The 22,305-nt window shown below is 56.1% G+C and overlaps 1 protein-coding gene across 1 annotated transcript in view; it reads left to right on the top strand.

Annotated features, from left to right (window-relative positions):
• Nucleotides 1-22,305, top strand: part of Casz1 (castor zinc finger 1) — a 142,873-nt gene that overhangs the window by 10,265 nt on the left and 110,303 nt on the right. Inside the window, exon 2 of the mRNA XM_078025275.1 lies at nt 21,162-21,310. The gene's annotated coding sequence lies outside the window, so the exon portion shown is untranslated. The remainder of the gene's footprint in view (nt 1-21,161; nt 21,311-22,305) is intronic.

The following is a 22,305-nucleotide window of genomic DNA, read 5'->3' as shown; positions in this document are numbered from 1 at the left end:
TGGCTCAGGGTGCCTGTAGTCTCTGCACCTAACTCTGGGTCAGGCGATCCCAGGGTCCCGGATGTGAGGGTTCTTTGTGGTGGAGACTGCGCCTGGCAGAGGGCTGAGAGCAAGGGATTTGGAGCCAGGCTGAGCTGAAGGGAGTGTTTCTCCCACTTGGGCAGATTAATCCTCTAATCCTTTGTTTCCCTGTCTGTAAAATGGAATTTGTACCCTGTGGAGTGGCTGTGAGGATTCAATGAGAGAACAGTATCCGTCGCTAATGTCGGATCTGCTGGGTTTCCACCTTGAGCATCGTTTCACAGTCTGCACTCTGCCCAGTGAGCTGCACACAGTAGGTCCACAGGGAGGCTATGACAATTACCTGGCCATCTTAGGCTCAGCCTCAGGTGGGTCCACGGGTGGTTTGGGTGAACTTTGAGGCTCAGTGCTCAGCCAGAGGGTGGGGCCAGGCTGAGCATGACCAGTGTCCCCTTAGTCCCTGCTGTGGTTGGATCCAAGGTTTCCCACCTTCACTTGAGTGAGCCTGTCCTGGAGGCCCCTGGGCCTGGGTGCAGGGGGCAGGGAAAGCTGGGGGAAGAGGCAGTGACCTAAGGAGGCAAGGGCATGGGGCTGTGGGGCGGGGGGCACCAGAGGGGCGAGGGGCACTTATGGAAGATGAGGTGTATGAAACTCCATCGGCCTCTCCCATTTCACTGTGCTGTGCCAAAACATCCCGGTTCTTATTTCACTATCTGAGATCTGGGGGCAGGTTAATTTCCATGACGAACTCCCGGCCACGTGCTTGGAGGATTTATCTAATTAAATTGATGCTTTTTGCTAAGAAAGAATAGAGAGAGGGAAGGAAGGAGGAAAAGAAGGAAGGAAGGTGGGAAGGAAGGGGGGGGAGGGAGGCAGGCCAGCGTGTTGGGGACAGGCGGGGCCTTGGCTTCCAGCTCTCACTGTATTTTCAAAATTTCTCTTGGGCCAGGAGGGACGAGCTGGTGGGTTTGGGGTCTGTAGCGGCCCATCCAGTAGCCGCTAATCCACGTGGCAATTTAACTTGAATTAAAAAATAGGTTCGGCTGTTCCCCGGCCGCGGGTGGCTCCTGGTGCCACTGTGTTGGGCACACGGGGACAGAACATTGCCAGCATTGCAGCCGGTTCTCTTGGTTTTGGCCAGGTGGGTGAGCCCCCCAGGGACCATGATGGACATGGAGTGAGGGGCTGGGCTACAGGGACATCCACTGATATCCCTGAGGGCGCCATACCTGGAGCCAAGGCCCCCGTGGGGTGGGACCACCTTGTCTTTCAGTCCCTGCTCAGGTATCCTCTCTGGGGACAGGGCCACACAACACGGCCAGTCTGGAGTTAGATGGGGCTTTAGACATTTCTCCACTTGGGGCCTTGGTGACCTTGGGCAAGGGTCTTGTCTCCCTGAGCCTCTGGATTGGGCTGATAGGAGGCAGAGCCTGCCTCCTGGGGTTCCTGGGATCACTGACTGAGCTCACATCGTAAGCGCTCAGTCGACTTGGACCACCGTCCCGCCATCAGGACCACCGTCGTCACAATTGTCGATATTATTTTCATAAAGATTATGGAAGAGCTTCTGTGACTGCCCAGGTGTGAGGGACACTCCCCCCCCACCGCCCACCACCAAATGCTGATTTTCTTCATTATCCACGGTTTCCAGGATGAGTTTAAATGAACCCCCCACACCCCTCCTTCCTGGGAGCCTATTTTGGATTTCTTCTCCCCATCCCTCTTTTTCGGAGCAGGAGGAGGACTTGGAGCCGCCTGAAAATTAAAAAGTGCTGCTTCTGGAGAGTTAGATCCCCTGTCACTCCCAAACACACACACACACACACACACACACACACACACACACACACACACACGCTACCTCACGCACTCGTGCCCACACACACCCGGCTTCACTGGCCAAGCCACGTTAAAAAAAAAAAATCCAAAGTATTAAAATAGGGGAGTACAGATGTGGCCCTGGCAGGCTGGCCAGGGTGCTTTGAGTGGGGGTGGGGGTCACTGGCCCCAGAGGGACGTGTGTGTTGTTCCCGGACATTGCCCAGTGCCCTGTGTGCTAATGCGGAGCTCCCCTGCATTGTGCAGACTCCTTCCCCCGTGAAAAGGTAATGGAGTCAGTGAGTTCCGAATGGATTGAAGCTGACAGTAAATGAGAATTTGGCAGTGGGTAGAAAACACGCTCCCCCAGCTCCACTCCGGACCAAAGCCAGGCTCGCCTGGCCCTCCCCGAACTCCCAGCGCCCGTTTTGGTGTTTAGAAAAGAATCACGGTTTCTTTTTTTGTATGCATCAACATTAGCAGCTGGGGTGATGTCCGGACCTGTCCCCCTCCCCTGGATGGCCGAGCCCCCCTCCCCCAGGTTGCCACCTCCCAGCCCCTTGCCGCCTCGGTGGCTCCGCCAGCGATCCCGAACGAGTTAAGGGCTGAATCAACTCCAGACCCAGCTGTACATTTCACTCTGGGCTCCTGAATGGAGCGATGTGCTGTGCTCAGCAGGATTGGAGACGGTCTGCCCCGGTGACCCAGGGCCCCCACCCTCCTGGGCTCCACGGGCTTTCAGGACCTCCTGCCTGGCTAATTGGGGAGCCGGTAGCCCATGTTGTGGGGTCCTTGTCTAGTGCCCTCCCTGTGTCCAGCCTCCATTAGAGACTTTTTTTTTTTAATTTACTGGGGGATGGACACAGGGTGCTCTACCACTGAGCTACACCCCAACCTTTTTTTCCTTTTCTTCCTTCCTTTCTCTCTCTTTCTCTCTCTCTCTCTCTTTCTTTCTTTCTTTCTTTCTTTCTTTCTTTCTTTCTTCTTTCTTTTATATAGACAAGGTCTCACTAAGTTGCTGAGGCTGATCTCAAACTTGCAATCCTCCTGCCTCAGTCTCCTGAGTCACAGGGATTACAGGTGGGTGCCACCATGTCCAGCTCCTTGGAGACCTATTTTAATTTTGAAAGAAAAGGTGCACCATTCTGAGCTGGCATCATCCCTGGCTTGCAAAGAAGGCTGGCAATTTTGAGGGCTTGAATGTGCCAGGGGCCCTGCCCCTCCCCCCATAATTCTTCTTTCGCCCCGCCCACACCCATAGATAACTCCTATCACGAATTTGCCAGGACCCCACATATGTAGGCCTCCCCATTTAAACGCTCCCAAGAATCCCCTGGAGAGAGACACTGTCACCCTTGTTCTTCAGTGCCCCCAGCCATACCCCATTTATACGGTGGCATCTCTGCAGCTTGACCTTCGTGTCCTGGTGGGGCAGGGATGAGCTCTTTCCTATTCTTGGGGGCCAAGAGGCAAGAAGCTCTCATTTCGGCAGAATCATATAGCCTGCTCCTTGCGGGTGCATGTTTCTGTCGTGGCTGGCAATGCCGCCTTAGGGGCCCCTTTCTGTAAAGGCCTAGAGGTGTCTGCTTGTGTAGGAGCCTGGCTGGGAGAAGAGTGGTTAAGTCCATAGGTTCAAATCCCCAGCCCTTCAGTTCTTAGGAGTGTGACTTTGGATATAGCACGGACTTTTGTGAGCCTCAGTTTCCTTATTTGTAAGAGGACAGATGATAGTGCCTGTCTTGTGGGGTGGTTGTGAGGATTCAGTGAGGTAAAGCTGGCAGGGGCCTTGGGACAGGCCTGTCATGTGGTAACAAGGGGTGACTCTTGTTGTTGCTATCACTGCCCGGATTCCATCCTCCCCATCTGTTACCAGGGAGGTGGCAAGGTGGAAGGCTCAGACCTGTCCCTGGGCGTGGGCTCCAGGACCCCCAAAGCCAGGCTAGAGTCCCAGTCCATAGGCTGTGGCCACCAACTGTCTGCCAAAGCACGCTTACCAAACCAGCAAGGCACCTGCCCCTCCAGGCCAGATCTCTACAGGAAGCAGGGAAAGGGCTTGTGATACCCAGGCCTGGGTGGGCACCTTGGACACTCGGTGGCAGCCCCTGCACTGGCCCTGACTGCCTGGCCCAGGGCGAGAGCCACTCCTGGACAGTGCCGCCATCTTGGTTCTCCTTGGCCTCTCCTCTGAGGACGGGAGCGTGGCCCTTGCCCTCCCCCATCAGCAGGTGGCCTTTGCAGCCCGGCACCTGTTCCTGGAGGGCGGCTGCCAGGAAGGCGCAAACCCAGGAATCACCCGCCTGGCGTGTCCTCCGAGTGCTTGCACGAGGTCCGAGTGCTGCCCGGGGGGCTGGCCTGGGCCCGGCCTGGCAGAGAAGGGGCTTGTTCTCTGGCCCCTGAGCCCCCTCCTCGCCTTCCAGGTGAGTCACAGGGTCTGTGCTCTGGGCTTGGCTGGGGGGGAGGAGAGGCAAAGGTGAGTCGAGGGTGCGGGTGTCCCCAGGGGGCAGCCAGCGAGCTGAGGCCCTTGTACATAGGCATTTTACTAAAAGAAGGAAACAGACAGGTCCCAAGTGCTGACTGTGTGTCGAGTCCTGTGTTGTGACCGGAGGGCAGAACACAGGCAGGAAGTGCTTCTGCCGCCCGGGAGCTGGCAGGAATAAGCCCCGAGAGGGGCAGTCGCTGGCCTGCTCCTGCAGCTCAGGGCACGAGGGCCAGGTTTGAACGGGTGAACTGACTCCAGCCCGAGACGCGCGCTTTCCTCATGCCCTTGGAATCGTGGGACCATATTTCCAGCGTTTATTTGAAAACTGATAAAGGGAGAAATACTCACCTGTAACGTCACTCTGGAGATACAACCTGGTTTAGTATTTAGTGTATTTCCTTCTCGTCCCCCTGCCCCCCGCCTGGTGACTGGGTATATTTATATAACATGTATTTTACATAAATTACCATCGCAGGAGAGTGCAGTTGGGTTGAGACCCTGGATGAGGTGGGAGGGTCTCCTGAGCCGAGGCCGCCCGGCAGTGATGGATTCTCGGCGCAGTGGAAACCGGGGCTTGGCCCTGAGCCATCCCGCGGGTCACGGGCGCCTGAGGTGTGCTGGAGAAGCCCTGGGTGAACGGACAGGCAGGCAGGACCCCCGAGCGCTCTGTGGGGCTGGCCCCGCTCAGTTCAGCGGTAGAGTTTTCCTTCTAACTTGCTTCCTCCTGGCTTTTGACAAATGGGAATATTTGTACCATTTCCCCGAATGACCTCCTCTCCTTGGGGTAATGGGAAAATGAAAGTCTTCGCTAAGTGCTTTGAGATATTCAGATATAAAAATGGAGAGCGGGCCATGTCAGGGGCCTTTGGCTGCCAGGGTGCTTTACGGAGAGGAAGCGCAGTTGTCGGGAGTGAAGGTCACCAGGAGGCTGAGGGCCTTGCTGGAACCCGGTCCCTCTGGGCTGGAGGGCAGCCGAGTTGGGGCCGGCTGGGCATGGGCGAGGTTGGGGTGGAGCCCCTGCCCTCCTCCAGGCCCATGCACCCAGGTGAGGCCCCTTTGGCCAAGGTGATCTCGATGCCCGGGCAGAGCCCGCTCTGGGCCTGGGTCTTGTGGCTAAAGGATCCCATTCAAGGACAGACTCCTCCTCTCTCTCCCTAGTGTCAGCCCAGGAGTAGCACAGTGGAATAAATACTGTCACCTATACAAACAATCATCCCGAAGATGATTTCGAAACATGGAAAAATGTTTATCATGTGGATGAAAATGCTCCCCGAGTGCGGAGCGCGGCGAAGGCGCCTTTAGGAGCTGGATCTCCGCACCCCGTGCTCCTTCCCGGCAGAGCCCAGAGGTGCTCCTCCAAAATGGAAATTACAGCGTGAGGGCGCCGGGACCAGGGTGATTTGTTTTTTTATTTCACAACATTTTATTTAAATTCCCCCCCTATGATTAAAAACCAACAAAGCCAACGAGGCGGCCCAGCGGGAGGCTGGCAGGGTGGGGGCGGGGCGCGGGAGAGGGCGCTGCACCCACGGCCCCCGCAGGGCGCTGAGCTCACCGGCTCTGCCAGCCGCAGAGACCTATGAGATCCCGAGAAGCCGAGGCGTATCGGTGACTCAGAACTCGGTGTTGTGCTGTTCAACAATAGCTTTTGTCCTTTGCCCAAAACCCTAGGCCAGTGTGTGAAAAAAAAAAAAAATTATAAAATTATGAGATAGTTTGTACTTTCCTTACCAGCCGGTGCCAGCTTTGGGCGCTTTATTTATTCAAGGTGGGGAGGCAGGGAAGGCGGGGTGGGGGGGAGATAGAAAGGAAAAGAAAAACAAGGGAGAACTCGGACAAGGCCCAAGAGAGGTTTGAGCCTCAACAACAAACTTTCTTTTGTTTGATGGGTGGGGAGGAAAAAAATAAGGAGAAAACATGCAGAAGGCCGGTTCGAACCAAGCGCAGCTCCCGCATGCTGCCTGTGTGGGGTTGCCCCAGCCTCCTCCCCCAGGGCTTTGCTTTTACTGGTGCAACTGGAAAGCTGTTTGGGGGGAGCTCATCTGGTGAAGGGGGCGATGAGGAGGGACGTAGGCAGAAAGGGCTGGAGCCAGTGGCCAGGATGGAAGCCAGGAGGCAGGGTTGGTGTCTCTGTTCAGGCAGATAATGCCCAACTGCCAGCAGCCTCTGCCCTTACTTCCGGTGGGGTTTAAAGAGGATCCATACCTCCTGGAGTCCCAGATGCCACGCTCTGCCAGTGGGACTCAGAATTCCCAGGGGCTCGGGGTGAGGAGGGGTTTGCATCTGACTGAACTAGTGTCCCTCTCTGGTGTCCACTGGAACACGTTCGGGGACTGAGATTCAGGAAGGCCTTGGTGGGGCTGGGAGTGGGTGTGTGTGACAAAGTGTGTGCAAAGGAGTGTGTGGGTGGTCGTACCTGAGCTCGTGTGAGGGATGGGTGCCCCTGGAGTCTGGCTTTTCTCCCTGGTTATGACAGCCAGATGGGTACAGTTTGGGAGGAGCCTTAAATCTAATTATTTCGCATGTCACCCCATCCCCTGCCCCAAACTGAGTGTTCCTATGAGGTGGCCTGGGCCTGAGCCGATGGGCCATGCTTCCTACCACATTAGCCCAGATGATTCTATGGGTCTTCAATAGTGGTTGGACCAGGAAGAGAAAGGTTCGTGGGTCCAAGGAGAAGCCCCTGAGGCTGGGGTGTGCTCCCCCCGGGACTCAGATGCTCACACTGTGGTCCCCATAAGGATCCCAACCCCCTGGCTCAGGATGGTTCCCTCATGACCTTCCCTCAAAGAGGCCAGCTAGGGATTACAGACCTTGGAGTACAGACAAACTGAGGCCAGGAGAGGGGAGGCCCCTGAGCCAACATCCCCCAGCTAGTCTGTGACACATCTGGAAGCAGGACCAAGCCTGTGGGCTCCTGGGAAACATGCTCCTCTCCCCCATGGCTCTAGGGAGGCCAGCCGGGTCCCAGCGCGGAGCTGTGCTTCCTTCTACTTTCTCTTTTTGCTACTGAGGCTGAACCCAGGGGTGCTCCATCACTGACCCACATCCCCAGCTCTTTTTTATTTTATTTTGAGAGAGGGTCTCACTAAGTTGCTGAGACTGGCCTCCAGCTTGTGATCCTCCTGCCTCAGCCTCCCAGGTCACCGATTACAGGTGTGCCACTGTGCCTGGCTTTTCCACTCTTAGGGTAGGCAAACAAACCCTCTGGGGGGCATCCGGTTTTGTGACTGTGGCTCAGGGTGACTGATCCTCTGCTTTCTATGGAGGAAAGAGCCCTGGACAGAGAGATTGGCAAGAGGTTTCCAGCCCCACCTCTGCCACTGACAAGCAGCAGCCATGTCCCAAGACCTGGGCTTTGTCTACATGGAGCTGGAGGGCTGGACCCGGAGGTTCCTCATCTCTGCCCACTTCAGGACGCCTGGAGCTTTCTGCCACCATCCAGAGTCCCCAGCTGTGCCATGCAGCAAACCCTCTCCCACAACCTGTCAAACCAGAGATGCCAGTTCCCCAGGGCTCCCGGGAGCTCCCGCCCCTCTCTAGTACCAGGCAGAACCTCTGCAGGAAGGCCCCGGCCTGTGCCCCGTGCACCTGCTTATTGATAACTGTGTGTCTGCATGTGCCTCGGGTCAGAGCCCTTTGGTTTGAACTTGCCTTGTACCGAGAGGCCGGGACGTGAGAAAATTACGAGCAGGGGAGAGGAGTGGTACCCTGTGACAGGAGGCAGCTGTGGAGAAGGGGCAGGCTCCATGCCCAGGGTGAGCGCCATCTGGGTGGGAGGCCTGGCTTCCAGCTGTGGGGGCTCCGGAAGGGCAGAGGCTGGGAGGAATGATTCTGAAGCCACTACTATGGAGATTAAGGGGATGAGAATGTAAATCTCAAGTAAAAAGGTAATTGAATGTAATAGCAAACACTGCTCGCTCTATGTTAATTTTAGCTCTTCCCCTGGATACAAGACGCTGTATTAGTGTTTTATTACCATTTTGTTTGCACTAATAAAATAGTAAAATTTATTTCAAGGAAGTTGAAGGATGGTTTTACAATGCAAATTTGAAGAAATTGGACTTTTCATTTATGCCTCTGCTATTTTAAACCCTGACGGGTGTAAATTAGCTACAGGGACTGAGCAGACCCCACTGATGGGGACTTGGGAGGCGGGAACCCTGGCAGGGGTGGCCAACTGGCTCAGGGCAAAATGTAGAGAGGGCTCCACGGAGAGGCTGAGGCCACTCAGGGGCCTGGCTGGGTGGGACTGTCCAGTGGGTGAGGGTGTCAGGTGTGAGTGACTGGCCGTGGGTGGGAACGTCACACGTGGAACCACTGGGGGGACACTCAGGCCTCGGGGTTTCATCTTTGCCCTCGGCCCTTTGGTTTCCTTCTTGTCCTGACATGGGGCCTTGGTTAACCTGGGGAACCCCCAAGGGAACTGAGCAACCTGTCTCCTTGGTGTCCCCCAGGGGCAAGCGGGCCACTTGTCCAGGACACAACCGTCCATCAAAAGGGGCTGCAGATAGAGGAGAAGCCATCAGAGTCTGCAGGAAGGACCCCAAGCCCAAAAGGAACCAGGGGAAAGACCCAGGCCAGGGCTCTTTCTGAGGAAGCCAGCATCCCTTCAAAAATGAGGCCGAAAAAGAATGGCCAGTGGTGTCCATGAACCGAAAGGCCAGATGACAGAATTCAAAAAGAAAGACCAAGTGGCCTGAATCAGGGAAGCAGACAGCGAAGGATGTGGGTGGAGAAGGAAGGGAAGGGGTGATGGCAGAGGTTCCTTTTGAGTTTGGGGTAAAGAATTCAGGTTGGATCTTGTTTTATCCAAACCGGTTTGTTTATCTCTAAAACATTATCGGCAGCAATGGCCCAAAGGGATGCATTGAGGGGACCCGCTCCCCAAGAGTAGGGAGCCCAACAAGTGTTCTAATGTCTGGCGGAGTCGGCAGCTTGTATCGCCCAGGGTTTGCTGGCTGCCTGCCCGGGTTGGGGGGAACAGTGAGCCCGGGGTGCTGGTTCCTAGCTCCAACCCCAGGTCTTGTGGGGCTTCTCTAGTGTGTTCTGTCTCCCTTGGTGGGGTGTATTTTGTGTGTGTTTAAGGAGACGATTCAGACTGTCCACACTAGCCAGGCCAGGGGATGCAGGCTGCAGGGGCCTGTCACAGCCCCTGCAGCCGCTGCACAAACCCTGTGCGTGCCCTCGGTGGCCGAGTGAGAGCTTGGGTGTTAGGACTTGGCTGGTGGCTTGCAGGGAACTTGGTCCTGGGGCAGAGGAGTTGGGCACAGGCTCTCAGCCTCTTTCCGTGGCTCCTCTAGGCCTAGGGAGCCACATCTGGAGCCGAGGAGGCCTGCGTTGACTGGGGTCAGAGGTCACTCCTGAGGGTCAGGCCTGTCTGTGGCAGCAGGCCCAGCACTCCATGTGGTTGGTGGAAGAGCAGGAAAATTCTCCAGCCAGGCTTCTTGGGGGTCCTTCTGGAACAAGGGGCTGGGGGTGGGATTCCATGGGGGCATGAGGTTAGGTGTGCAGGAGTCAAGGTCAGGAAACAGGCCTTGAACCTCCTCTCTTCCACTTCTGAGCACCCAGGAGGCCCTCGAGGCTCTGGGCTGGTAGCTGAGGGGCAGAGAGGGAGGCGGCCAAGGCGAGGGCAGGCTCGAGAGCGTTGCTGAAAGGAGGGAGAGAGGAGGACATTTAAATGAGGGAGGCCCGTCACTTAGCACTGGGCATGCTTTCCAGTTCTCCAAGAGGGGGAGAGGCACCGCTGTGTGCCCAGGGATTTAGAGAGGCATCGGGCAGGGGGTTCCACTCCAAGTGCCTTTCAGCCCACAACTGTAATTACCCAAGGAGCAGACGGAAATGGGAAAAGAGGATTAGCGGGCGCCCTGCTGGGCCTGGTGGTGCAGGTGGCACCCGGAGTGCCCAGCCTGGCACAGCACCTGCCAGCTTTTAGCTCAACTTTGAGGCTGGGTCAGAGCCACGGTGGTCTACCATGGGCAATGGACCCCTGGGCACCTCTTTCCTTGGCTGTCCTGCCTGGCCACAGCACACCCTGGAAGCAGGATCTGTCTCTGCTGCCTTGTCCTGGGTGGTCTGGAGGGGCCTGTCCTCTGGTGCCCAGCACTTCCCCAGTGGTCCCTTCAGTTGGAAGAAAGGGAGGCCAGAACCCCGTGGTTTTTTGTACTCCGTTTCGCTCAGCCCCCCGGGGGGGTGCCGGCATCCCTGGGTGCTCTGAACCCCCAGCTCACCTTCCGGCTCCTGCCCCGCTTCCCTGCACCTGTCAGCTGTCTCACTGACTGTCTGGCTTGGCTGCCACCCATCCTCTCCTCCCAGGCCGGCCCCGCCCCCACCCCTCCCCCAGCCCCATTCCCTCCCTTCCTGTCTCTGCCCACGGCTGTCTCTACCTGCCCGGTCGCCGGCACACCTGAGGATCCGAAGCTGCCTATCGGAGTGCGGGCACGGTTCAGGGTGTTTACCAGACAGCCAGGATAAGGTATTAAATCCTGTTGCTGTCTTCCCAGGGCCGGGTTCCTCAGATGGTTTTCCAAATTCCTAATCTCAGTGCCCGCATCCCTGCCCAGCCTGTGTTTGATGGGAGCGTTCCCTTCCCATTGAAGCTGAACCCGGCAGGAACTGTCATGGGGCTGGGGCTGGGTTCCCACCGGGGCACGATGACATGGGTGTCCAGCCCCTTCCTCTCTTTTGGTTCTTCCTTCCTTCCTTTCTTTGGGAATCTTAGCAAGACAGGGCCAGGATTCTGCCATCCAGTATTCTAGAACCTTCTTGAGCCCCCTCCCCATGCCCTCACCAGTATGGGTCTGAGGCCACCTTCTAAAATTGGGGGTGCCTGTTGAAGATGGGGCTTACTATCAGAGGCCAGGGGAATCCAGTTTGAGGAGGGTCTGGAAGGGAGTCTGCAGGCCGACAGCCCTGCCTGGGTTCTAGAATCGTCCCTCGCATTCTTCATACCCAAAGATCCAGAGGGAGCCTCTGGCGTGACGGGAGGTCTCCGGTGAGCCCTGTGCAGGGGAGCCTCCTCCACTCTTTCTTTCCTCATTTTGCCTTGCTAAGGGTGAAACCCGGGCCTCACACATGCTCGGCAAGTGCTCTACTAACAGCCACGTCCCCAACCCCTTTTATATTTTATTTTGAAACCAGGTCTTGCTAAATGGCCCTGGCTGTCCTTGCATGTGCGATCCTCCTGCGACAGCCTCCCAAGCTGCTGGGACTAGAGGAGTGTGCCAGGCCCCTGGGCCCAGTGATCGCCATTCTTGATGTGGAGCAGAGGTGGCTCCCACGATCTTCCTTTCTGTGGGACACCCCGGGACTTGTCTGCCCACCGAGGATGGCAGGACTGTCCAGAGGGCAGGGAGGCTCTGCCATATCCTTAATCCCCTCTCCTAGGAACCAGGCTGTGAGAGGCCCGTAAGCTCGTTCCCTGTTCCCCGTGCTGGGGAGTCTCTGGGAGGGAAGGAGCAGGACTTTGCAAGGCAGGGACCTGACCAATGGTGGGGGGGCTACCTGGTTCCAGTAGGTGTGTCCCTTCTCCCAGCTACCACGAGACCTGGACAGACCCTTGTAGTCCCCTTGTCTCTCTCCCTGGCGGTAGACCGCCTCTTCTTTCTCTGCCCACTGCTCCCTTCTCCCTCCAGGCAACCAGAGGGCTCTTGGCTTCACAGCAGAGCTCCCTCTTTCCAGGTCTCCTCACCTGTTCTTGCTGGGTTCCAGGTGGCACATGGCCCCACCCTCCCAGGTGGCCTCTGCAGCCAACACTGTTCTGGGCCTTTCCGTCCCTCTCTGAGACTGCACTACAGGCGCTCTGGAGGGCTCCACCGGGGGGGAAGGGGTGCAGGGTGCTGTGGCATCACCCTCTCCATGAAGGCTGCAGGCTGGGCACTGCGGTTTCTAATTTTATTTGGGATCTGGCTCTTCTTTTTCTAATATGTGCTGAGAAATGATCAAAAAGTAGGATAAAATGGGGGATAGGAAAAAATCTTGAGAGTGATAGTTGGGCTGGTGAGGACAGGGAGGAGGGGGATGAAGAGAGGGAGGAGGAGGAGGAAAGAGGTGAAATGAATTCATTAGAAAAACTTGTTTACTGGCTTTGCTTAGGCGCCTCCATTTTAAAAGTCTACGTTTACAATAAGTCGCTAATTAAAATACGAAATTAAGCAACAGCTATGTTTTTTTTTCCCTTACACTTTAATTGCATGATTTTTTGTGATGTAATTTCTGGAAACACCCAGCGTACCTCACAGGGCTGATTGTTTGATAAACTAGAAGCACCTGAAACCAACCCAAAAAATAAATATATAAATATCCAAGGGGAACTTAAGGTAGATTGGAAGTGACAGAGAACTGCAGACAGCAGGGAACCACCAATCCAGGATGATAATAACCAAAAAACTTCCAAGTAAGGACATTATCCTCCTGCCCGCACCCCCCACGGCACCACCGAAGCCAGAGCACTCCGCGTGTCTCGGGGAGGGGAAGCTGAAACAAGCCAGATCAGGGGGCAGTGGCGCCCTGGCCCCTGCCCCAAATTGGTGCTGTGGAAAACACCAAGACAGAGTTGTATGTCTTTCTGACTTCATTTCTAGCTGGGCTCAGAACTGGGACCTTTGAAGGGGAACTTCTTTGTCCCCGTTGCTCTCGGCCCAGGGGCCAGTCCCAGAGGGGAAGGATTGGGGGACCATGACTGTCCCTCCTGGACACAACAAGAGCCCCCATGCTCATGCCACAGCAGGGAGGTGGCCCAGGCCTGGTGGCTGCTGGCCCTGTGTTCCTGACGGCCGTGGAAGCACAGGCTCTTCCAGAAGGTGGTGGAGAGGGTGGTCCAGGGCAGGGGAGATGTGTGCTGACGCGGCAGACAAACCGTGGCCTGCTACCTTTAAGATGTAGACCCAGGCGAGATTGCAAAACCGCCGAGAAACCTGTCAGGAACTGACTCAGGGTGGGGCGGGGAGGAAGCTGGATCCCATGGCAGCCTGGCTGCTGGGGACACTTCGGCCCAGCATCGGTGGGGACTCTAGGCCTCCTGGGCATGGGGCACAGGGCAGCAGGAGCTTGTGGGACAGAGGGAACCACAATGCTGGCTCCTTCTTCCATGTACCAGCCAAGGGCCCAGTTGGCCAGGGCCCCAGGAACCTCCTGACGTGCTCTGCTCTTGGGGAAAAAGGAAAGGCCCTGTTTCAAGGTCTCTAAAAATTACATTTTCTCCCCAATTGTAATTTATGCTTGTGGCTAATTGGAAAATACAAAAAAAAAAGTATAAAAAATAATTAAAAAGTGGGTAATGTAGTAATTGAAAGTATGAGTCAGGGAGATGGAAAGATTTGGTTGTAAGCCCCAGATCTGCCACCCAGCCGCGTGACTCTCGGCAAATTACTTAGCAATTCTGAGCCTCAGTCTCCTCATCTATAAGTTGGGAGTGATGATAATACACACCTCGTCAGCTGCTGAGGATTGGTGGGATCATCCACATAAAATATTTAACACGGGCACCCGGCACACTTAAATATCAGCTATTCCTGTTACAATAGTTAATAATGGTTATCCCCACTGCCTTGGGATAAGAGGCTTTTTAATTTTTCATTAAGAAAAAAATTTTACATGGATGAGATTATTTATCTCAACCTGTGATGTCCAGTACAGTTAGCCTCTGGCCACATGTGGCTATTTAAACTTAAATTAATTAAAATTAAATAAAATTAAAAATTCTGTGCCTGTCACATTCACCACATTCCAAGCGCTCAGTAGCCACATGTGGCCAGTGGCTGCTGATCTCAACAGCACCAGAAATTCTACTGGGCAGCTATCTGAATGACATAACCATCTGAGGTTTTCCACTGGACCATTTCCTCCTTTTTAAAAAATGCCTCTTTTTAAAAATTTGTTGTTATGATTTTTTTGCGGAGCTGGGAATCGGGGCAAGGGCTCTGCTGCTGAGCTACTTCCCCGTCTTTTAAAGCATCTCTTAATAGCTGTGTCGTGGTCCACGATGGGGCCCCATCCACTCTTCCTGGTCTGGTCTTTGAACATCCTCTGGGCTCTGATTGGCTGTGCTGGGTCCTCCCTTCCTCACTTGCATTGTGCTGCTCTCTGATTGGTGCTAGGCACTGAGGGATTCTGGGAGAAGCAGACCTCTCCTGTTGATTGGCTCCCAGCAGAGATGCCAGGGCAAGGGCGGGGCACTCTTCTCCCCTGCCTGGGAGGGCTGGAGGGGCTGCTCCCCTTGGCACCCCATGCCTCCCCTAGACCTTGTCACCTCACAGGGCCGGAGACCAGGGAGAGGAGGGACTTGCTTGAGGTAGTAAAAATGAGCCATAATTACCCACCATCTACTTTCCAGAGGGTCCAAGCCATACCCAGAGCCCCCAGAGTACCCCCAGGAGTAAGGCAGCCTTTCTTGATGGGGGATGCCACCTTGGGGGGGGGGCTGCTGGCCTGGTTCCCCAAGGCCTGTGCAGTCCTCCCGAACCTAGAAGGATCTTCAGCCTTCCAGAAGCACCTTGACTGAAGATGGTTGTGAGATTCCAGGGTGGGAGTGTCGGGAGATCCCAGGTTGGAGAGCCACCCTAGGAAGATCGTGCAGTGGCTGCGACCATCCTGTAGCTGGGTTGGCCGAATGAGCATTGGGGTGATGCTGGGGTCATGGTCCTCCCAGTGTGGCCAAGGGCAGAGCGCTGGGTGGAGGGCTTTGGGCAGGGTCGGCAGGGGAAGTAATCCCCGGGGCAGTGGGCAAGACAGATAGGGAGAGCCGAAACCGGACCTGCTGATGTGGCCCTTTCTGCTCGCAGCGGATCATAAAATATGGCTCAGATTTTCATTACGGGCTCTATCGATTATCTTCTGGGACGGATGAATTATAGAGAACATTAAATTTTTTTTAAAAAGCAAGTGAGAGAGGAAATATCTGAATGAGTTTGGGTGGTCGATGGCAGAAAGGGCTGAGCCACCAAACCTGGTCTTGGAACAGGGTGAGGACAGAACCTCCCAGGGCCAGCATCCTCTGGCTGTGGCTCTGGGCCTCTAGGCCTCCCTGTCTGGCTCTGCAATTGGGGAGGCCTGTGCTCCCCTATACTCTCCTTACTGTGCTCTGGCCCCTCCAGGGACCTGCCTGGCTCTGGGAAGGTGGAAAATCGGGCTGTTTACAAGGCTCTGACCTAAACCTTTCCCAGGCTTTGAGACTCCATTTCTGGGAGCTGGGCCCCCAAGTCCTACTGTTTTCCCTCCAAGGACAACCTAATCTGGAGCCTGGGCGGAGGGAAGGTTCAGAAGGCAGCATTGGTCTCCTAGGGTCAGGACCTGGGTAGGAACGCCTGAGCCCATTAGCCACCTCATCTTTTCCCAGCTCCCGCAGTCACGTCACGGAGGATTTCTAGTTTCCTTCGTCATCTTGGGAAGAGCAAGTTGGGGTTCACAGCTGTGCATCCAGTTGGAAAGAGCCCCCCAAAAGACCACCCTCCTGCCTCGCTCTACACCCCTCTTACTTCTCCTCCCCTTGCCAGGCAGTGTGGCAATTAGGTGTCAGAAGGTTCTGAGTTCGAATCACTTCCCAGCATGTGACCTTGGGTGGGACGTGTCCCTCTCTGAGTCTTTGTTTCTCAACTCTCCAGTTGAGATAATCATCTACCTCATTGAGTTCTTGTGATGATTATATGTACTGATGTATTAAAATCCTGAGTACACAGTGCTTAATAAACATGAATGGTTATTATTTTCCTCCTCTCTTATGGCAGAATCTAGAAACCTCCCCCTACTTCATTTAGGCTTTTTGATTTATTGGGTTTATCAAATGCTTTATGGCACGTACGAAGTGCTAGGTACTTTTCTCAGCATGTTACATGTAATAAATCATTTAATCCTCACGACTGTACTCAGGAGGAGCGATCACGTCTCCATTTTGCTGATGGGGAAACTGAGGTACAGACAGGCTACAGGAGCTGAGGAGTGGTGGAGCCCGGGTTCCTACCTGGAGCTTGTACCCTTCACGCCCTGGGCATGCCGATCAGGGATCGGGAGGGTGGCAGATGTGCATACATGTGTGAGTGTGCGTGTTCCTGTGTGTTGTGGGTGTGCAGGCGCAGGGGGGCACATTCAGGCAGCCCCGCCCTCCAGGTGGTCAGCTGCTCAGCAGTCCCAGCCTTTTCCAGGGCCCTGTTCTGGGTGGAGTGTGGCCCCCACCCTGCACCGTCCACCTCACCCCGGCTTCACCTAGGCTCTGTGAAGGTGGTGGTTACCATGGATACCCGTCTCCCTCTGGCGACACGCCCTTTTTTGTCTAACTCTGCTCCCTGGAGTTGATTGTTTTTGGCACATGGCTCTGTAAACTCATCCAACAATTAAAAGGCGGGTGGGGGTGGAACAAAATGGAGACAGATAGTTACACGGTGGGGCCAGTGACACTTAGGAAGGGCCCCTGGGCTGCGGGTCCCCTCCCTGTCCCCTGTGGGCAGCATGACAGCACCCAGGGTGCGGAAAGGCCACGGCACCAGCTGGCTGGGAGTCACTCCTGCCGGGTTCTGGTGCCTTCCCTGGGCACTGTCTCTCTCCCCTTCTAAGGGGGCCCTTCCTGGAGTCACGCAGCCATCTCCAGAGGCCGCTGGAAGCCGCGAGGTGCCGGCCTGGGCCGATGGGAACGCGGCCTGCCCTTGTTTTGGTGGAGCGTGTGTGTTTGCCGTGTGTATCATCGGGTGCCTCCTGCACTGGGCGGACCCGTCGTAGGCTGTGTGAGATCACAGTTGAAAAATGCGGTGAAAAACATTTTCATGCCGCAACACATCGTGTAGGATTTTTGTATTAAGATGTGGATTTTTTTATTGTTTTTTTTTTTTTTTTCCCTCCTTTTCCATACGGCCCCGAAGTTGGGCAACGCACACGTCTGTGTTTTTGTATTCACTCTGGGTGGTTTGTGAAATCTGCTCATTAGCGCGGTTCCTTCCCCACCCCAGCTGATCTTCTGCTGTCTGTCCTCACGAATGTGGATCTTTCCCCGCCATCTCCTGGTGTCTCCTCTCCTTTGAAGAGGTGGCGGGGCCTCCCCACCTGTGCACATTCGCCGGGTGAAAGTCAAGGGCTCCTGTGGCCCTGCTCCTCAACCCAGGGTCTCCTAAGCAGGTGTTGGCGGTGGGAGGTCCCGATGTGGGCAGGCAGCAGAGACTTCTGCCTCCCTCCGCCAAAACACCCTTCCACCTGCCCCCTTGTCTGTAGAGACGAAATGAAAGTTGTCCTACCCACTAGAGCCTCCTTGGAGTGGCCCTCTCCTGATGGCTTCCTCGTCCCCATCCCATCAGATGACAGGTAGCGATGAGCATGCCCACAGCTGAGACCCCATTTCCCAGGCAGGCTCAGGGTTTGGCCTGCACACCAGGTGTGTGGCCCTGGGCCTGTCCGTCCCCAGGTTCAGCCCAGCCAGAGCGGCTGAGCGTGGCCCTTGTCTTTGGCTGTGGTGTCCAACTGAGCGCACTCTGGAGGCCCTGGGGGACTTGCTGGAAAGCTGTTCAAGGCTGTGGGAACTGAGATTCAGGAAGGGAAGTGGCATCAGGTGGAGTGGGTGCTAAGGTCATGGGGAGAGAAGGAGGAGGAGCAGGTGAGTTTGTCCCGCATTCTCCAAGCCCAGGCCTGGCTTCAGCTCCTGCGAGTGGTGTGACCTTTGCCCCGTTGCTCCGTATCTCTGTACCTGCTATCCCTGATCTCTCCCTGGGGACCGTAATTGCTCCTGCCTTCGTGTTATAAAGACTGGGCAGGATCATGCTCATGTAGAGCACTTGGCATGGGGCTTGGCATCTGGTGAGTTCATATTAGTTCTCACGCAGGCCGATTGGCAGAGGGGAGAGCCACTCATCCAGTGCTCTCTATTCCCAGCATGCTCCCAGACACAGAGTAGGTGCTCAGTCAGTTCTTCTTGGAATTGATGGGAGGAGGATTCAAGTAGCCAAGTGGTCCCCTCAGGCCTGAAAGTGGTGAATTCACAGGGATTACCAGGGAGGCAGAGAAGCCAAATCGCAGGTTGGGGCCTAGGGAGCTCAACGGAATGGAGAGTGGAAACTGCCCAGGAAACTTTCTGTTGGGGAAGAGGGAGAAGCCACACCAGGCCCTTCCGATTCTGACGTGAGATCAGGGACTCCTTCAGTTCCACCAGCACTTAGGCCACCCACTGTGGGCCAGCTGTTCTGCTAAGTGCCGACACAGAGGTAATTAAGACCTGGTCTCTGCCCTCAAGGTGTTAGGAACCCAAGGCGAGACAGACCCCTGAACAAATCATTTCAGTCCAGCAGGGATCCAAACGCAGGGACTACAGATGTGCCAGCAGCAGGGGCGAGGGGCGCGTGGCCTCTCGAGCGCTAGATTCCCTGAAGCGTGGAAGGAGAAGGTGGTGGCAGCGCCCCTCTCAGCCTTTGCCAGGTCTCCCCACAACCTGGGGGGCCTCCTCTCCTTCCTTCCTTCTCCTTCCGGGTGACTGGTGAGGAAACTGAGCCCTGGGAGATTAGCCGGCTCGGCGAAGGGCCCACATCTCTGATCCTTGGCCCAGGGTTATTTCTGTAACTGCATCTGGCTTCTCGCCCCTTCCCCCCGGGGCTGCTGGTGGGAGATCCGCGCTCTGGGCTCTTACCTACTGACCGGGATTTGTGCTGCCGCCATGGCCCCTGGGGCCTGCGTCGTGGGAGGACCCCAGTGCATGGAAGGCCCCCAGGCCTGTGCCCTGGTTTGGTAAATGGGTCAGGCCACTTGGTTTGAGGACAGTCCCAGAGTAAGGCCACACCCTGGCTGGGCTGGGGGATGGCAGGAATGGGGAAGACTGAGGAGGAGCAGGAAGAGGCCTGGCCACACCCTTTATTTGATTGAAGCTCCCTCTGCCCCTCAGGCTCCTCTGTTGGCAGGAAGAGGTCAGACTAGGCTCCCTAGGGTCTGGAGACCCCGCTTACCCTGTCACTAGACCCCCCTTCAGAACCAGGCGTGAGACACTGGGAGTGCAGCTTGGGTGTGGGGTCAGACCCTGGTCCACCAGCTCCTTCCAGAAGTTGGGAGGTAGCCTGTGTCCCTTGACCTTTTCTCTAGGGAAATACCGTGTCCCTTCTGCAAAGCTGGGAGCTGGGAGTATCACCCCCCATGTCAGAGTCTGAGCACCCTGGGGTGGAACCCCTGCAGGCAGGCATTCTGGGGGCAGCAGCCGTAGGTGGTCCGAGGCACCCCTTCCTCCCACCCAGAGCCGTGAATCCGTGGGTGTGCTGCGGGGGCTTCGGGGGATTCTGGACTAACGGGAGGAGGAGTGTCAGAGCCCAGAGGACTGAGTCTCCCAGTGGCCCTGAAGTTCCCATTAAAGTGTTTTTTCCTCTTTTTTAAAGAAAAAAAATATTCCCAAACTGGAAAACAAAGGAAATCCACTTCCCCCAAATCACACGAAACTCACATTAGGGGCCTGGCAGGACTCCATGGAAACCAGGAAACCCGCCGTTAACCCTGTGTGGTGCTGAGGGTGGGGTGGGAGCCAGGCCAGTCCACCCTGGACTGCTGTCACCTTCCATCTCTACACTTGGCCCAGGGAGCTGGCCTGGGTGGCATCGCCCCACCAGAGGGGAGGAGCTTGTGCCGAAGCCTGCCGAGCCCACTCCCTTCCACTCGGGCCCAGCCTTGGGTGGCAGGAGAGGAGCACTCAGCTCTCCAGGGAGGCCCCCTGGGGCCTCCGAGGGCTGGGCCAAGTTGGAGAACCTGCCAGGCAGCTGCCCACTCCATGCCACTCACCGCAGTCAGGGCCAGGCCCGCTCACACACTTGGGAAGCACACTGCCATTGACCGTCGCAGATGTCACAGTCCCCCAGGAGAGGAGGAAGGAAAGGACCCGGATTTCAGTGCCAGCTTCATACGCAGGGTGGGGGTGAGAGTGGGCAGAGTTGCCCCGGGATTCCCTGCACCCTGCTCTTACATCAGGAGGCTGGGCCGCCACTTGGGGAAGTTGTGCGCCAGGTTCGGGCGTGTGTTTGTGTTTGCACGCACACGGGCTCGTTTTTTCTCAAAAGGCTGAAAATATTTACAGGTTTGAAGTTGAAACGCAAACAGGAAAAGCCCTTTAAAAAGTGAGTGTAGTGGATATTCAAAACAGGGATCACCATGGAAACACCACAATATTTGCTTAAATTGACACAAAGGTTGCCGGTAGCAGGGCACCAACTTTCTTTGGCCACTTTTTTTTTGTTTTTTTGGCCCAGCACCTATCACAGATGAATCTCAGCCGCCTCCTTCCAGGGCGTTTGCCCACACCCTCTTTTCTTTTTTATGAGATGACCCAGCTCCGCAGCAGCAGAGGGGAGCGGGGAAAGGGAGACAGAAGAAACCGAGTTGACCATCCCGCGCAGCTGTCCAGGCCCTGCTTAATGCTGGTCTGCAGACTCCATGACCGCTGGGGGTCGTGGGGCAGCCGGGAGCTGGCCCAGAGCAATCTGGAGGGCAGCAGGGTTAGGGAGCTCAGGGGCCCGTTCTGTCGCATTGGGTCTCATCTGTTTCCAGTGTTGGCTTGATTCATTCTCAGGCTGACCTTTCACCCCAGGTACCAAGCCTTGGGTGTGACCCCTCTGTTGTTCCCAGAGTGGCACCTGATTGGCCTAGTATTGTCTCTCCCTGTTTGATTCTTAGCATAGCAATTGGCTAATAATTGTGCAAAGGGCACACTGGTCACCGGGTCAAGTGTGGCATGCACGGTGGCAGTGCCACCTGCTGATTGGCAGGCAGGGTCCAGGAGTCACACGTTGCTGGCTTGTTACCACCCGAGGTGTCGGAACCTTGCCTCCTTTGTTCGCCTATGGGCAGCAGGTTTGTGGGCACCAACTATAGCCTAATCTGTTTTCCTTTCTCTTTTTGGTAGGCACACAGACCTTGGTGACAGAAGACAAAGATCCCATTGGCCCTTCCAGCTGCCCTGGCCACCAACCCCTCCTTCACAGGGGGGTCCTGCAACTCCCAGGTGGTGCGTGTTGGAATGGACTTCAGACCCCAGCCTCTTGGGATGCAAAGGTAGCTGCTCTTGGTTCCCAAGGTGCCCCTGGGAAGAGTGGGCCGGCCAGTTTGGGGGTTGCGCCTTAGGCTGGGAAATGCGTAGGCCCTAGGCCACCCTTTCTCAGTGGGTTCCAGCCTGGGTGGTGGTGGCTTAGGCAGCACAGGTGAAAGTGGAAAGAACATGAGGGTGAGGAGAGGGCCCTGGTCTGGGAGCCGGGCACCTGCAGCTCACTGCCGGTCCCCCCTGGATCTCCGTTTTCTTACCCGCAAGTTGGAGTAACTGACCCTAAAGAGTGCTCCCAGTGGTCCTGTGGGTGACACTGGATGGCATGGCGTGGGCGGGCCAGGGTGTCAGGTGAGGCCTCCGCCTGTCAGATGCCATCCTGGATCTTCATCTCAGGGACCTTTCTGTATGGGCAGAGGCTTCTCTGAGCTCGGGGCTCAGCCTGGGGAGACCCACTGGGGCTCTCTTGGGTGGCTCCAGCCCCTTCTCAGAGGCAAAACCAAGGTGCCTTTGATCCAGGCTTGGAAATAGCCCCTTACCTGAGGCCAGCCCTGGGGAGTCTGGGGCTACAGTGTCAGATATTTACCTTGAGGTAGCAGACGTGCCAGTCCTTGGGGTGGGGCTTGACACGGCAGGTGACTCATTGAATATTGGTGGTTATTCAGTATTCTCTTGGGATCCTGAGGGAACCTAAAGCCAATGGACACGGACTTATGGTAGAGCCTGAGGTGGAGGGTCCGGATGTCGTCCCGAGAGGCCAAGGCTGGCTGGGGGATGCTCCTCTTCTGGGTGCCAGGCTGGAGTCAGCACCCCGGCTCAGCCACCCTCAGACATCAGGGGCAGATGGGTGCTGCCCCTCCTCCTGGCTCTGCCACTCTGAACTTTGAACTTGCAGAGAGGAAGCACTGCAATGATGGGTACCAGGATGCCTGCTGGAGGGGTCCCCAAAGCTGCAGGCCTGCTTCGTGTCAGGCCAGGCCTCCTTGGGGACTAGTAGGAGCCCTGAATA

Source organism: Ictidomys tridecemlineatus, chromosome 11, assembly GCF_052094955.1.
Source record: "Ictidomys tridecemlineatus isolate mIctTri1 chromosome 11, mIctTri1.hap1, whole genome shotgun sequence".
In the NCBI taxonomy this organism is placed as follows: Eukaryota; Metazoa; Chordata; class Mammalia; order Rodentia; family Sciuridae; genus Ictidomys; species Ictidomys tridecemlineatus.
This window is presented reverse-complemented; position numbering and strand designations above follow the sequence as displayed.